The sequence below is a fragment of the Rattus rattus genome, chromosome 3 (genome assembly GCF_011064425.1).
Source record: "Rattus rattus isolate New Zealand chromosome 3, Rrattus_CSIRO_v1, whole genome shotgun sequence".
In the NCBI taxonomy this organism is placed as follows: domain Eukaryota; kingdom Metazoa; phylum Chordata; class Mammalia; order Rodentia; family Muridae; genus Rattus; species Rattus rattus.
Window position 1 is genome coordinate 164792093 of NC_046156.1, and position 17020 is coordinate 164809112.

The window sequence follows — 17020 nt, forward strand, 5'->3', positions numbered from 1 at the left end:
CATGAACTCACATAAATTCATGTACAACTTTATGCACCTTCATGCTAACCAGCTGAGCCCAACCACACACTTAGCTCATCATCCTTACTTACATATGCATATGAAGGAAAAGACTAAGCAAATGTGTAGAAAGAACTCACATTCTGGATAAAAAATAATCTTTACTGCATAGAGAATGAAAAGCTTCTAACCATTTACTGCTAAATGAATTAAACACAAATCTGTAAGAAGAAAGCTTTGCCCACTTCAGTAAACAGCAACTGCCTTGCTGTTAAGAAAGTCTGTTAAGCCAAACACTGATGCTAATAATTCCATTTCATGGAGTGAAACAAGAAGTCAAATAAGAAATAAGTTGGGTGGAATCTCAGGGTTGTTTTGATTTGAATTTCCCTGATGACTAAGGAACAGTGAACATTTCTTTAGGTGCTTCTAAGTCATTCAATATTACTCAGCTGAGAATTCTTTGTTTAGCACTGTACAACATTTTTAATAGGATTACTTGATTCTCTGGAGTCTAACTTCTTGAATTCCTTGTATAGTTTGGATATTAGCCATATAGCAGATGTAGGATTGGTAAAGATCTTTTCCAAATCTTTTGGTTGCTGTTTGGTTCTATTGACAGTGTCCTTTGCCTTAAGGAAGCTTTGCAGTTTTATGAGGTCCAACTTATCAATTCTTGATAGTAGAGCATAAGCCATTGGTAATCTGTTCAGGAAACTTTCCTCTGGACCTTTGTTTCTAAGGCTCTTCCCCACTTTCTCTTCTACTAGTTTCAGTGTATCAGGTTTTATGTGGAGGTCCTGATCCACTTGGACTTGAGCTTTGTACAAGGCAATAAATAGTTATCAATGTGCATTCTTCTACATGTTGTCCTCAAGTTGAACCAGCATAATTTGTTGAAAATGCTGTCTTTTTTTCTACTGGATTGTTTTAGCTCCTTTGTCATAGATCAAGTGAACTTATGATGAACCCAAGTGTGGGTTCATTTATATGTCTTCAATTCTATTCCACTGATCTATCTGTCTACCAAATATCTGGTGACAGCAGATGATGCCAAAGATGTGGAGATAGAGGAACACTCCTCTCCATTTTTAGTGGGATTTCAAGCTGGTACAACCTCTCTGGAAATAAGTCTGGAGGTTCCTCAGACAATTAAATATAGTACTAGCTGAGGACCCATCTATGCCACTCCTGGACATACCCCCAAAATATGCCCCAACGTAAAACAAGGACATATGTTCCATTATGTTCATAGCAGTCTTGTTTATAATAGCCAGAAGCTAGAAAGAACCCAGATGCCCTTAAACAGAGGAATGGATACAGAAAATATGGTACATTTACACAATGTGGTACTATTAAGCTGTTAAAAACATTGACTACATGAAATTCTTAGGCAAATGGATGAAACTAGAAAATACCATCTTGAGTGAGGTAACCCAGTCACAAAAGAACACAAATGGTATGCACTTACTGATAAGGGATATTAGCCTAAAAGCTCCGAATACTCAAGAAACAATTCACATTTCATATAAAGCTCAAAAGAAGGAAGACCAAAATGCAGATGCTTCAGTCCTTCTTAGAAGGAACAAAATCTCATGGAAGGAAATACAGGAACAAAGTATGGAGCAGGGACTGAAGGAAAGGCCATCTAGATACTGTCCCATCTGGAGATTCATCCCGTATGCAGTCACCAAACCCAGTCACTTTTGTAATGCCAAGAAGGACCTGCTGACAGGAGCCTAATATGAATGTCTCTCTGAGAGCCTTACTGATACAGATGAGGATGGTTGCAGCTAACCATCATCGTGAACACAGGGACCCCAAAGGAGGAGTTAGAGAAACAACTAAAGGAGCTGGAGGCATTTGCAAACCCATAAGAAGAACAACTATATCAAATATCAACCATTCAGACACCCCAGAGCTCCCTGGGACTAAACCACCAATCAAAGAGTATACATGGAGGGACCCATAGCTACAGGCATATATGTAGCAGAGGATGGCCTTGTAGGGCAGCAATGGAAGGAGAGGCCCTTGATCCTGTGAAGGCTCTTTTCCCCAATGTAGGGGAATGCAAGGGTTTTGAGTTGGGAGTGGATGTGCGGGAGGGTATGGGTGATAGTAGATGGGTGGGATTGGGAGTATCTTCATAGAAGAAGGTAGAAGGGGAATGGAAGAGGCGGGAAGGGGATAACATCTTCTGCTATCTTCATGTCATTATTGTACCAGCATATCTTCCAGATAAGATACTCTTATAGATTGTTTGTAGATAGCTTGGTAGGTCCTTTTATTAGATTGTAAAATAACTTCTGGTATCATAAATACTAGTTCATAGGAACAAAGACAACAGGAAGAAAACATTTCAGCTTCAGTTTTCTTTTTTTTCTTTTTTTTTTTTTAAAGACTGGATTTATTTGGAGAAAAACAAAAAACCCTCAACCCAAAGGATGGGATTTTACATCTCAAGACATCTCCCAAGTAATGTCTACAGATTACAAATCATTTTCATAGAAGATATTTTTGTACAAATTTTACATGTATTCAGGAGCGGGACATAAGTCAACCCCTGTTCTTATTTTAACAGAGGAGGAAAGTAGGAGAGTGGGACAAAACAGCTGTCTTTTGGATGCAACTATCTGGAAGGGAATAGACATGAAGAGGGCAAACTACCTTCTCACTGTCTACAACAATGGTTTAAAAACCCATTCAACCTGGGTATCTCTGCAAAAGCCCTCCTAGCTACTAGCCAATCAAATCCACCGAAGAAATTTGCTGTGCCTACTGCTGCAGCACGTGACGTCAATGCTCCTGCACAGCAGGCCTAGGAACTTGTGCTAAGACCAAGGTCTCATCTGTCTGCAGGTACCTGACTACCCACAACAGGAAGCTTGCCATCCTCGGGAGCTGAGCTACAAAGGTGCACATCAACACAGGCTACTTGGCTGCACGAGGAACTCGGGACCCTGGCCAACAGTTCTTTGCATCCTCCTTTACTCTGGAGGGAGTAAAGCGCCAGCCCTCCCTAGGCAGAAAAGCAGTGACAACTCAAGCACCGTGTGGGGTTCAGTGAAGGAAACTTATAGACAGAAACCTTAAACACTCCAGGCTGAAGGCTCCAACTCACCTCGTCCACACCCCATTCCCACCCAAGCCCATCAGTCGGGGATGACAGCAGCAGATGGGGCAGGAATCAAAGATAAAAGCACAGAGCTGGTCTGCCTGAAAAGCAGTGAGTCCTCAGGCCCCTGCTCTTGTGGCCAAGACACAATGTCTGTGGAGGTGTGTGACTCAGAGACAGCTCTGGGAGTCTAAGTGTCATGGAGAACATGAGATGGCCAGAGTGACAAGGTTTTCAAAGAATGTGGATATGCTCAAACCTCTAGAAAGGACAGTTTAGAAGGGGCAAAACCAGGACACACAAGACTAGAACTTCCCACTACCTGTAAGTGCTTCTTCATCCAGAAATGACCACTCTATTCATGTAGTTACTGGAGGTCACACCATTTCCCTTACTACCTGGTATAAAATATAATCGATCACCTCCCCAAAGCTTTTCAAACCACGATTGAGTTTCCCATTCATTTTGGTCCCCAAGCGGTGCTACTGTTAGTGGCCTGTAGACTCACTCCCAACTACCCCCTTGGGGGGTAAAAAAAAAAAAAAAAACAAAAAAAAAAAACAAAAACAATTCTCCCTAGGCTGGCCCCGCTGAAGTCAGAACTAAAGCAGAGGGGTTGGCAGCCTCCTGGAGACTAAAACAGCTTGAGAGACTAGAGCTACCTATCTAAGGATGGGAAGTTTGTTCAGGTAATGTGTGGGGGTTCACAGGTGCCACCTTAGGATAAGAATTAGAAGGTAGAAATCTCACTTCTCCCTGCATTCTCTACTGCCTAACTGGTGTGACTGCCTCTCTGTCACTGCATTTCTGCTGAATGGAGCCCCAGGCACTATTCACACAGGTAACTGCTTGGTATCATCAGACACAACTTCCCTGTTCAGAAGCGGTAGCCGCATCTCTGGCTACGATGGTGATTCTCCAGTTACTCCAATACTTTAAAAGGCTGCAGCAGCATGCAAAAGAATTTCATTTCATTAAAAAAAGTTTAGAAAGGTCTTCAGGAGATGGTGAGTTTATTTTGTCTTGTCTGGATAGAGGTTTGATTTGCTCTTGAATGTTCCAGGGTGGAGACAAGGAGAAAGCACAGGGTGTGGAGGTCTACTCAGTGCAGTCGTCTCCCTCATCCTCATCCTCACCGTCCACAGACAGAGCAGCGTACTTGCTTGCAGAACTGAACTTAGAGGCTGGGTTCTCCTCAGATTTCTTTGGCTCAGGTGCAGATCTGGAGTCTTGATCTTTTTTGCCGTCCTTCCTATCCAACTCCTTCCAGTGGTCTCTGCTCCCTCCATCCCCAGGACCACGGCTGGAGTGTCCAGTCTGGCCTTTGGTGGCGCTCACCCCATCCACTTTAGTTTCATCTTTCCTTGATGGTCCTTCCTCAGAGGGCTGAGCTGGAGCAACTTTCCCTCCACCACTTGTAGGGGACGGCTGCTCTGTGTCTGAGCTCTGAGATCGAGCAGGAGGGTTAGAGCTTCACTTCACCCACGCATTCTCCTTTGGTGGAGGGGCTGGCATTACCTTTAGAGGCTGGTCAGGTTTAGGAGGCTTAGAGGTTGGAGAGTGACAGTCGTCTTCTTTATTGGGTTTCATTTCTAGAGACTTCTCTCTCTCTCCTTCGTGTATTTTCTGCCAGATGTGGCTGAGGTCCCAGTCTGCGATGACTCACTTCCTGTCCTCGACCGTTCTCTTTCCTGAGTTTCTTCACTTCGCCAACTTGGGTGTCTCTCCCGGGGCCGGCGGTCTAGTTTTGGCTCATCCAGCTGACGCTGCAGCTTCTCCTGCTCCTTCTGTAGCCGCTCCTCTACTTCTCTTTCTCTAGCAGCTGTGTCAACAGGCTTCGCCCCTCCAAAGATAGAAGCCGCTCGGCTGGACTGGGAGGTGCTAGCAGAGGAATCATCTTCTTTAGGAGTACTCCGAGGCTTTAGATTCAGTTTGGGTCTTTGGGGGGACTCTCTCATCACGCCTGTGTGTCGTCCGGAGAATGTCGTCCTGGAGCTCCATGACCCGATCGTCCGTCTGTCATCTTCAGTTCATCCCTCGGTACCCACTTCAAATGCTCTTCTACCTGCCTATCCTGGGTCATAGCCTGGGGTCATAGTCTCTGCTGCCTCGGTCATCATGGCGATCCGGCCCCCATAGCGGTCCATGTCTCTGCGTGGGCGTCCCGATATCGTCCCTATACCCATCCGATACCGGTCTGACTAATAACGATCTCGATACTTGTCTCGAAGGCTGTCATCACCTACGTCTAGGGTGGGTAGTCATCAAAGCTGTCTGTGGCAGGGAGGCCCTCAGTCTGTGTCTGTCTTGTCAGAATCCGATTTCTATCTCGACCAAAAGGATCAAACACCGAATTCTCCTGTTACCTAGAGATGAGACTCAGAGCACTGAGCAGAGAATCCAGATCCTCCAAATTCGCATAGCCAAAACCTTTCAACCTGTCTGGATTGCTGGGTTCACAAACTGATATTTAATCCTCTAAAAAATCTTAATAGAGTCTTCTGTCACATCATAGGGCAGATTCCCTAGGAAAGCAGTGTAGGGTGGTGACTTGGGAAGACGGCTCCGATCAATAATGGGTTCCCGAGCAGCCCGTGGAGCAGTGGGAAGGATGGAGCGGTCAATAGGAGGTGCCCTGTACACATTCATCGTTACTATGCCAAGTTGTTGACACATCTCCTTCCAGATCGTCTGTTTCATCAGCCCAGCTGACTGGTTTGGGGACATAGGTGCTTCCTCCACCAGTTCCCCCATCCTCAGCTAGAAAGTCTGTTAGGGAGATGGTCTTCCCCTTCTTATTCTTCTTTTTTGCTGAGGCCGCCATGTTGGGAGAGGGAGAGCTCAGCTTCAGTTTTTCAATGAGTTGTGTAGGTGTTATCTTCAGAAATAGGGCATAACCATAACCACACATCTTTGGGGGAGCTCCAATAATCTTGGCAATAACTGATATTATTGTGAGGTTCTTATGGAACCCTTTGGCCAAAACTCAACTAAGTGTGACCCATTTCTGGCACTGTAATGACATTTAATGACAATAAATGCCCTGTTGGGGATCTATCTTTGACTGTTTTAGCATACACCTCAGTATATTGTTAGTCACTGTTCTTCACTGAAACTTGTCTAATTATAGAACATCTGCTTTTGGAAAACTTTATTTTTGCAAACGTCAACATTATTGAATGGAAACATTTTGCTTAATATATATTGAAGTAAGAAACAATCAGTTCATGCTTTGATACTCTTCAGGAAGTGAAATTCTTTTGTTGCCTTAAAATCACAGTCATAATTACAGACTATTTTATTTCCACATTCAGTTATTCTGAGAGTATATTAATTGCTGAGTATATAAATAATATTTTGTATACTTTCATAAAATGATTGCATTGTTAAGGGTATAATGAGCAGATATGACATTTTAACAAACAATAACACTCATTACCATATTCTCTTCACAACAAAAATAATGCTTTCTGATTCTCATTATAGATATGACATTGTCTATACAATGAATGTGAGTTCTATCTTCACATGCATACCCCATCGCTGTTAGCTTTAGAAACACCTAGTTCATTTAGTGATATAGTTAATATTTGGATCAAACTTTACAAAGCATATTTTCATACACATTCATGAAAAATTTCAATGATTAATGTTTAATTATATCTAATGATTTAAGCTATTTAATTTCATGAGCTATAATAAAATTTCTACTATTAAAATGTAAATATATGCATAGGTCATGGCACTTCTAGACCTGATTTTTCATATGTAATAAAATCTCAAATTCAAGATTTCAATTAATATATACAGAGTCAAGATTAGTATTATAGAATGTTTAAAAAATGATCAAAGCTTGCTGTTCTATAACAATAATTTCTTCATATTCATTAGTTGCAGGGAACAAACATCATATAATGATAAATATAAACTATAGAAACAGTACTTATTTCTAGGTTCCTGTTGTGTTACAGATGTTGTAGCTCGGCAGCTGGCTTATCCCCCTTAAAATTTTAGAAGTTAATGAAGTATCAGGTCAGAAGTTAAAGAAACCTGCTGCAGGTGTTTTTAAGATAAAATAATATTGGTTTATAATATCCAAAAGGTTCAAATTAATATTCTACAGAGTAAAATTTAATTATCTAGGTTGCTATAGGGGGTATAAGAAATATTAGCTAATTACTGTATTTCTTGGATGATGTAAGTATTAGCCATTTGAAAAGTCTAGAAGCATAATAAAATTATCACAGCATAAAACCTTTCTTAACAGTGGTCCTCCAAAGAGAGGAGTCTTATAATTTTTCAGATGTAATGCAAACATAATTATCACTACCCAGTGCGTATGGGTATGAGTCGTCTAACAGAATTGAGGGAGGTAAAATTTCAAGTGAATAATGTTTTACCGATCCAAGTTGGGTGTTAATCACTGGGCTTTTAAGATGCTAACACATTTCCCTATTGCAATTGCATTAAAGAAAACCACAGTGATACACTAAAACAATGCCATTTTCTAACTACAGAAGGGACTTCCAAAGAAAACTGTTAGCTGTTATACAATCAATTAACATTTGCTTAGTTTAAACACTATGATAATTTCTCCTTTGCAAGTAAAACTGCATAAATTATTACACATAAATTGTATTTAATTAAAACATATGTAGTCAGAAACAGTGTTCAATTTAATTCTCTTATGTAGACTATACACATACAGGACACAAAATAGATATTCATATACATCTACATATATTAAATGAGATAACATCATTAGTCATCAGGGAAATGCAAATCAAACAACCCTGAGATTCCATCTCACTCCTGTCTGAATGGCTAAGATCAAAAACTCAGGTGCCATCAGATGCTGGCAAGGATGTAGAGAAAGAGGAACACTCCTCCATTGTTGGTTGGATTACATAATGTTGCAAGCATTCTGGAAATCAGTCTGGAGGTTCCTCAGAAAATTGGACATTGAACTACCTGAGGATCCAGCTATACCTCTCCTGGGCATATACCCAATAGATGCCCCAACATATAAAAAAGACACGTGCTCCACTATGTTCATCGCAGCCTTATTTATAATAGCCAGAAGCTGGAAAGAATCCAGATGCCCTTCAACAGAGGAATGGATACAGAAAATGTGGTACATCTACACAATGGAATATTACTCAGCTATCAAAACCAATGACTTTACGAAATTTATAGGCAAATGGATTGAACTAGGAAAGAAAATATCATCCTGAGTGAGGTAACCCAATCACAGAAAAACATACATGGTATGCACTCACTGATAAGTGGATATTAGCCCAAAAGTTCAAATTATCCAAGATCCACTCCACAGACCACATGAAGCTCAAGAAGAAGGAAGACCAAAGTATGGATGTTTCACTCCTTCTTAAAAGGGGGAACAAAAATATTCATAGGAGGAGATATGGAGACAAAATTTGGAGAACAGACTGAAGAAATGTCATTCAGAGTCTGCCCCACATGGGTGTATAGCCCACACACACACACACACACACACACACACACACACACACACACACACAGCCACCAAAGCTAGATAATATTGAGGAAGCTAAGACGTGCATGCTGACAGGAATCTTATATAGCTGTCACCTGAAAGGCACAGCCAGAGCATGTCAAATACAGAGGTGAATGCTAGCAGCAAACCATTGATCTGAGAATGGGATCTCTGTTGGAGGAATTAGAGAAAGAATTGAAGGAGCTGAAGGGACTTGCAACCCCATAAGAACAACAATATCAACCAAGCAGAGCTCCCAGGGACTAAACCACTACCCATAGACTTTATGTGCATGTGGTTCTCTCCTTTAGGCATTTTTTGTGAGATGCTTAATGTCTTGTCTTTGCTTTCTGTACCTTCCTTGTGTTGGAGTTTTCTTCTAGAATTCTCTGTAGGCCTGGATTGGTTGATAGATACTATTTGGATTTGGTTTTATCCTGGTATATTTTGGTTTCTCCATCTATGTTGATTCAGAGATTCACTGGGCATAGTAGCCTGGCCTTGCATTTCTGTTTTCTTAGAGTATGCATAACCTCTGACCAGGCTCTTCTAGCTTTTAATGTCTCTGTTGAGTAGTCTGTTGTGATTCTGATAGGTCTACCTTTGAATGTTACTTGGCCCTTTTCCCTTGCAGCTTTTAATATTCTTTGTTCTGTGTATTTAGTGTTTTGATTATAATGTGATGAGAGGATTTTCTTTCCTGGTTCCATTTATTTGGTGTTCTATGGGCTTCTTGTACCTTTATAGTCATCTCTTTAGGTTGCGGAAATTTTCTTCTTTGATTTTTGTTGAAGATGTTTTCAGGTCCTTTGAGCTGGGGATCTTTGTTCTCCTCTTTTTTAATTATTCGTGTCCTTAATTTTCTGAATATTTTGAGTTATGAAATTTTTGTATGTGTTTTGAATTTTCTTTGACAGTTGTGTCAATCTCTTCTATGGTATCTTTTACACCTGGAATTCTTCCATCACTTGTATTCTGTTGGTAATGCTTACGTCTGTAATTCCTGACCCGTTTTCTAGGTTTTCCTTTCCCAGATATCCCTCCATTTGTATTTTCTTTATTGTTTCTACTTGCACTTTTAGGTGCTGAACTGCTTTATTCAATTTCTTCACCTGTTTGATTGTGTTTTCTTGTATTTTTTTAAGGGATTTATTTTTTTCCTCCTAAGATTATTCCTGTTTAACTGTGCTTTCCTGTATTTCTTTCAGTGAGTTATTTATATCCTCCTTAAAGGATGCTATTATCTTCATGAGATAGAATTTTAGGTCAGCTTCTTGATTTTCAGGGTGTTGGTGCATTCAGGGTTTGCTGTAGTGGAAGAATTGGGTTCTGATGATACCCATGTATATTAGCTTCTATTGCTTATGGCCTTGTGCTTGCCTCTCACTATCTGGTTATCCCTGGTGTTTGCTCATCTGGGTGACTGTCTGGAGTCTGCCTGTTTTGTCCCTGGATTGCTTCCGGTCTCCTGATAGGCCTCTTGCCTTGACTGTAGCAGACCTTCTGTGGATCTTTCCAACTGTGGGGTCTTCAGAGGGGCAGAGTAGCTGCTGATCTCTTGTCTTGGCTGCAGTAGATCTTCTGGGGGGGGTCTTCCGACTATTGGATCTTCAGAGGGTCAGTCAAACTATTGTCCTGTGTGAAGCTGTTCTTTAGGTGTGCCTATGGACTGTGGTTTCTGTTTCTCTGTGTGCCGCAGAACTCCAGGGAGGTTTTAAGTCTGTAGGGTCAGTTGCACTGCATGCCGTGGGGCCCCTGGGAAGTCTTGAGATTGTGGTATGGGATGCACAGTTGCCCTGTGAACAGAGTAATTCCTGATATGATGTCAAGCTGTAGTGTCTTCAGGCAAGCAGGCAAGCAGGCAAGCGGGCAAGCGGGCAAGCGGGCAAGCGGGCAAGCAGGCAAGCGGGAGGGGCCGGCCGGCCGGGCGGGCGGGCAGGCGGGTGGGCAGGCGGGCAGGCAGGCAGGCAGGCAGGCAGGCAGGCAGGCAGGCAGGCAGGCAGGCAGGCAGGCAAGCAGGCAAGCAGGCAAGCAGGCAAGCAGGACAGCTGGATATTCGTTGTTCAGTTGTCCTGTTGCAGCAGATCTCCTGGGATACTGGTTGCCTTGTGTGCAACAGATCTCCTGGGATGTCTCAGGATGTGTTGGCAGATGCCCTTAGTTCAACAGATCTCCTGAGATGCCTTAGGATGTGGTGTCATCAGGGGAGAAGACTAACTAGCAGTCTGTCCCAGCAGAATGGAATGCATTTTATTAATTAGTCTTGATTTGCTGGCCACAGCTCCCTTTGGGTCATATCATCTCTGCATCAGTGACAATCAGAGTACAGAGAACAAAATGTGTGAGACTGTCTAACAAAGAAAAGAAAACAAAACAAAACAGCTATGTCACATAGATCCTGCCTCTGCCCCTGCTTGAATTCATGCCCTGACTTTTCTAAGGGATTGACTTTGAATAAGACCTAAGACAAACAAACAAAGAAGCAAACAAATGCCAACTTTGCTCACCCTAAGTTGATATTACACAATGATTTATCACAGTAATGAACTAATTGTGATGCATTCCCAATACCAAGGGTAAGGGCAGGAAGAATGCAGGAGCTTCTGGGAGGTGGTTTGAATAGATATGAACTCCACCAGCTCATAGACTTAAACGTGCCATCATTATGAGTGGTTCTACTTGACAGGAATTTCAAGGTATGACTCCACTGGAATAGATTTAGACTTACTGGAGAAAGTCTGTCACCTGGGCTGAGCATTGGGTTTTAAAAGATCAAGCCAGGGCCACTTCTTGCTGTTTATAAATTTGGGCATCGATCTTTCAAGCCACTTCCCAGGAACCATGTCTGCCTGCATGCTTCCTACCATGATAACATTGAACTAAAGCTCTGACCCTTAAGCAAGGCCCAATTACCAGCTTTCTCTTGCTGTGATCATGATGTGTCTTCATGTCAATAGAACCCTAATTGAGACACTGTGGATAGGGAAAATTGCTATGAAAAACGTCCCTCTGGACATGTTATGTCATGACTGCCATTTAGATGAAACCATAACAGCTATGGTTCCCTACATAAGAATTTTCCAAGATCAAGTCTGTCAAAATTCCATTAATGGGTATGAAAGGTGCTCCCCTGAGGCCTTATATCTTGTTGGGTTGCTGTTAACAATTGATGGTGGGTAACCCAGAAAGAGTCATTTTTCTTTGATTTCTGACCACTGCTATATACCTCTTATTTCAGTGGAGGACCCCACTCACATGTATAAATAGACAGCATTAGTTTAAATGTTAAAAACAAACAAATAATGGCATATGAAGTTTAAAAGGATTCTGAGGTAGTCAGTCGAAAGAGAACTGGAGGCATGAAATGGAAGGAGGTTTTGATCGTGACAAATTGAATACATGTATTAAATTCTCAAAAAATGTGTGTGCCTTTTTAAATATCTTCACATTTTTGTTGTATAAAAATTATTTAAAATTATTTGGTAGAAGAAAGTCTTTTTATTAATGAAAATTGATCTCATAAATTTTTGTTGCTGAAGAAGGTGTTACTTTTGAATTTATAAATACTGTTGAATCCTGCTAAAAAGCATTTAAGACCTTGTATTTTTTTTGTTTCTCTTGTATTTGATATGATTATCATACATTAGATAATGCATCATATTGAAAATCAAACGAGAGTCATCACTTTCAACTACACAAAGCTTTTCTACTATTGGTATTGCTCTCCCCTTTGTATTTACTCTTAGATTTCATTACACTGGTCTTGACATCATGTTTGTAGCCCTTGTTCTCTATGATTTGTAGTCTGTGTACCTTCTGCATTTGTGCCAGTTCCTATATCTACATACTACTTATTTACTTCTGTATACTTAAAGGTTCAAAATCTCTTCAGATCAGTCACTATAAATGGGTTCAAAACAAAATTCACTCCTAACATCTCAACTTGCAAGCTCTTTGGAATGCTGTTTAATTTTGTTTTTGTTTTTTGATTTTTTTTCATTCTGCATTTATTACATTTAATGAGTTTTTTCCAATCTATTTTATAAATATTTAGTATATTTCTAGCTCCAAGAATATCTCCTCCAAGGTAAATAAACTGGTTTCCAAAAAAAAAAAAAAAAAAAAAAATTTACTGTGGTGGCTTAAATGTGCTTGGCCCAGGGAGGGGCATTATTAGGAAGTGTTGTCTTGTTTTTGTTTTGTTTTGTTTTGTTTTCCTTTTTTTTATTAACTTGAGTATTTCTTATATACATTTTGAGTGTTATTCCCTTTCCCAGTTTCCGGGTAAACATCCCCCTAATCCCTCCCCCTCCTCTTCTTTATGGGTGTTCCCCTCCCCATCCTTCCCCCATTGCCGCCCTCCCCCCAACAGTCTAGAAAGTGTTGTCTTGTTAGAGAAAGTGTGGCTTTGTTTGAGGAAGTATGTCTCTGTGGAGATGGGCTTTGAGGACCATCCTTCGCCTAGCTGCCTGAGAACTGTCTGCTCCTGGCTTCAAGAGATTTCAGAAAAGCCTTTTAGTATGTGACCCAGAGTCTCTTTTTGTAATATTTTGGTGAAGAATGTGACTGCTTTTTGGCATTATCCAGAGAATCTGCTTGAGGCTAAGATGAGGAGATTTAGATTAATTGCTTTGACAAAGGATGTCTCAAAACACTCAGGTATGAATTCTATTGTGTGGTTACTAAAATCCACTCCTATGAAGAGCATTTTAATGAAAAATAGAAATCATAAAAAGGAAAATACAGAACATATTGTTCAAAGAATGAAGGGGCACCCGGAAGTGGAATGGAGCTAAGTGCTATGCTCAAGGATATTAAATGGAATTAAGGGAGTGGTGACCTCAGGGCAAGATTTCACCCAGCTAAACTTATGCTTTAGCAAGTGAAAAAGGAAGAGTTATATCTAAGCCTTATTTTTTCTTGTTATTCTTTTTATTTGGACTTTTAATCTAGAATGAAATGCAATCCAAAAACAGAGAGCATACCTGTAATCCAGATTTTGAGGCTGGAAGACATAGGTTTTTGATCCAGATCTTGAGATATGGTGACCATAAAATCCTTAGGCCCCGGCATGATGCTCCATACCTTTAATCCCAGGAAACAGAGGGAAGCAGATCCTGAGGTTAAGACCATCCTGGGACAGAGTAAGGTCCAGGTAGAGAAAAGCTGAAGTCTAAGTGTAAAGGTTCATGTCTTTAATTGAAGAACTCAGGAGAGAAGTATGCAGAACTCAGTGTTCAAGACCAATCTACAGAGAAATTTACAGGAAAACCAAGGTTAGACAGTGAACAATTTGGAAAACAGAAAGCAGGTGATAATGTAGTTGAATAAGCAGCAGAACTTGGCAATTTGGCCACGTGGCTCTGGCTTTAGAGTCAAAAACAGAAGGAATTACTAGGACAAGCAATGATAGTTAGAAGGAGCTAAGAAATTATTGGTTATTAAAAAAAGACCAGCATCACTATGGTGAAATCTTCCAGAAAATGTTTTTTTGCGGGAACAAAGAATCTGTGTTTCAGAGAAAATCAAGGTTGAACCTCATGCTAGCAGCTTGACTTGGTAATGTGTATGAGTCACTCAGGTACTGATCTTAAGGTATGAAGGGGTCATAAATAGCAGCAGAGGCTCACCACTGTGAGAGGCCATGGAAGGCCATTCTTGAAGGTGCAGCTTCAGTTGCAGTTTACAGCACAGGACTGAAGGGGTCATGCAAAGATTTTGTGGTTGGCACCATGAAGAGAACATATGAGAGGCTACTTGTGAAACATAATTGCAGCAGAAAATCCCAACATTTTGGAGATGTCAGTACCATGGAATGACCACCAAGAACAGCAGCAACAGAGAAATGTCAGTATTTGGAGATGAGTTCTTGTTGGAGGAATTTGGCTTTATTGGAGGAAGTGTGTCACTGCAGATGAGGACTTTGAGATCCTCCTCCTAGTTGCCTGAGGACAGTCTACTTATGGCTTCCTTTGGATAAAGATTTAGAAATCTCATCAAAACAATCATCCACCATGATCAAGTAGGCTTCATCCCAGGCATGCAGGGATGGTTTAATATACGGAAAAGCATCAACGTGATCCATTATATAAACAAACTGAAAGAGCAAAACCACATGATCATTTCATTAGATGCTGAGAAAGCATTTGACAAAATTCAACACCCCTTCATGATAAAAGTCCTGGAAAGAATAGGAATTCAAGGACCATACCTAAACATAGTAAAAGCCATATACAACAAACCAGTGGCTAACATTAAACTAAATGGAGAGAAACTTGAAGAAATCCCACTAAAATCAGGGACTAGACAAGGCTGCCCACTCTCTCCCTACTTATTCAATATAGTTCTTGCAAGTTCTAGCCAGAGCAATCAGACAACAAAAAGGAGGTCAATGATACAGATCAAAAAAAGAAGTCAAAAATATCACTAATTTTAGATGATATGATAGTATATTTAAATTTGATCCCAAAAGTTCCACCAGAGAACTACACTAAAGCTGATAAACAACTTCAGCAAAGTGGCTGGGTATAAAATTACCTCAAATAAATCAGTAGCCTTCCTCTACACAAAAGAGAAACAAGCCGAGAAAGAAATTAGGGAAGTTTGACACCCTTCATAGGAATAGACCCAAATAATATAAAGTAACTTTCGGTGTGAGGTTTAACCAAGCAAGGGAAAGATTTGTCCAATAAGAACTTCAAGACTTGAAGAAAGAAATTGAAGAAGATCTCAGAAGATGGAAAGATCTCCCATGCTCATGGATTGGCAGGATTAATATAGTAAAATGGCCATTTTACTAAAAAAGATCTACAGATTCAATGCAATCCCCAGAAAAATACCAATCCAATTCTTCAAAGAGTTAGACAGAACAATTTGCAAATTCATCTGAATAACAAAAAACTTATTTAGGATAAGCTAAAACTATCCTCAACAATAAAAGGACTTCAGGGGGAAATAAAGCTATCCCTGAACTTGGTATTACAGAGCAATATGCTTGGTAAAAACTGCATGAGTATTATTGGTACAGAGACAGACAGATAGACCAATGGAATAGAAAGAAGACCCAGAAATGAACCCACACACCTGGTCACTTGATTTTTTGACAAAGGAGCCAAAAACCATCCAATGGAAAAAGATAGCATTTTCAGCAAATGGTGCTGGTTCAACTGGAGGTCAACATGTAGAAGAATGCAGATCCATCCATGCTTATCACCCTGTACAAAGCTTAAGTCCAAGTGGATCAAGGACCTCCACATCAAACCAGACACACTCAAACTAATAGAAAAAAAACTAGGGAAGCATCTAACACATGGGCACTGGAAAAATTTCCTGAACAAAACACCAATGGCTTATGCTCTAAGATCAAGAATCGACAAATGGGATCTCATAAAACTACAAAGCTTCTGTAAGGCAAAGGACACTGTGGTTAGGACAAAATGGCAACCAACAGATTGGGAAAAGATCTTTACCAATCCTACAACAGATAGAGGCCTTATATCCAAAATATACAAAGAACTCAAAAAGTTAGACCGCAGGGAGACAAATAACCCTATTAAAAATGGGGTTCAGAGCTAAACAAACAATTCACAGCTGAGGAATGCCGAATGGCTGAGAAACACCTAAAGAAATGTTCAACATCTTTAGTCATAAGGGAAATGCAAATCAAAACAACCCTGAGATTTCACCTCACACCAGTGGGAATAGCTAAGATCAAAAACTCAGGTGATAGCAAATGCTGGCGAGGATGTGGAGAAAGAGGAACACTCCTCCATTGTTGGTGGGATTGCAGACTGGTACAACCATTCTGAAATCAGTCTGAGGTTCCTCAGAAAATTGGACATTGAACTGCCTGAGGATCCAGTTTTATACCTCTCTTGGGCATATACCCAAAAGATGCCCCAACATATAAAAAGACATGTGCTCCACTATGTTCATAAAAGCCTTATTTATAATAGCCAGAAGCTGAAAGAACCCAGATGCCCTTCAACAGAGGAATGGATAGGGAAAATGTGGTACATCTACAATGGATTATTACTCAGTTATCAAAAAACAAAGACTTTGAATGAAACTGAGGCAAATGGTTGAACTGGAAAATATCATCCTGAGTGAGTAACTAAATCACAGAAAGATATTTTGTGGCACTCATTGATAAGTGGCTTTAGCCCAAATGCTTGAATTACCCTAGATGCCTAGAACAAATGAAACTCAAGACGGATGATCAAAAATATAATGCTTCCACTCCTTCTTTAAAAGGGGAACAAAGAATACCTTGGCAGGGAAGAGAGAGGCAAAGAGATTAAAAACAGAGACAAAAAGGAACCCATTCAGAGCCTGCCCCACATGTGGCCCAACATATACAACCACCCAATTAAGACAAAATGGATCAAAGA

The 17020-nt window shown here is 40.6% G+C and overlaps 1 pseudogene across 1 annotated transcript; it reads right to left on the reverse strand.

The window, feature by feature from the left end:
* Positions 1 to 4099: 4099 nt before the first annotated feature.
* LOC116897111 lies at positions 4100 to 5949 on the reverse strand (annotated as a pseudogene). Its single transcript, XR_004387398.1, has one exon. The product of XR_004387398.1 is annotated as a eukaryotic translation initiation factor 4B-like (transcript).
* Positions 5950 to 17020: the final 11071 nt, after the last annotated feature.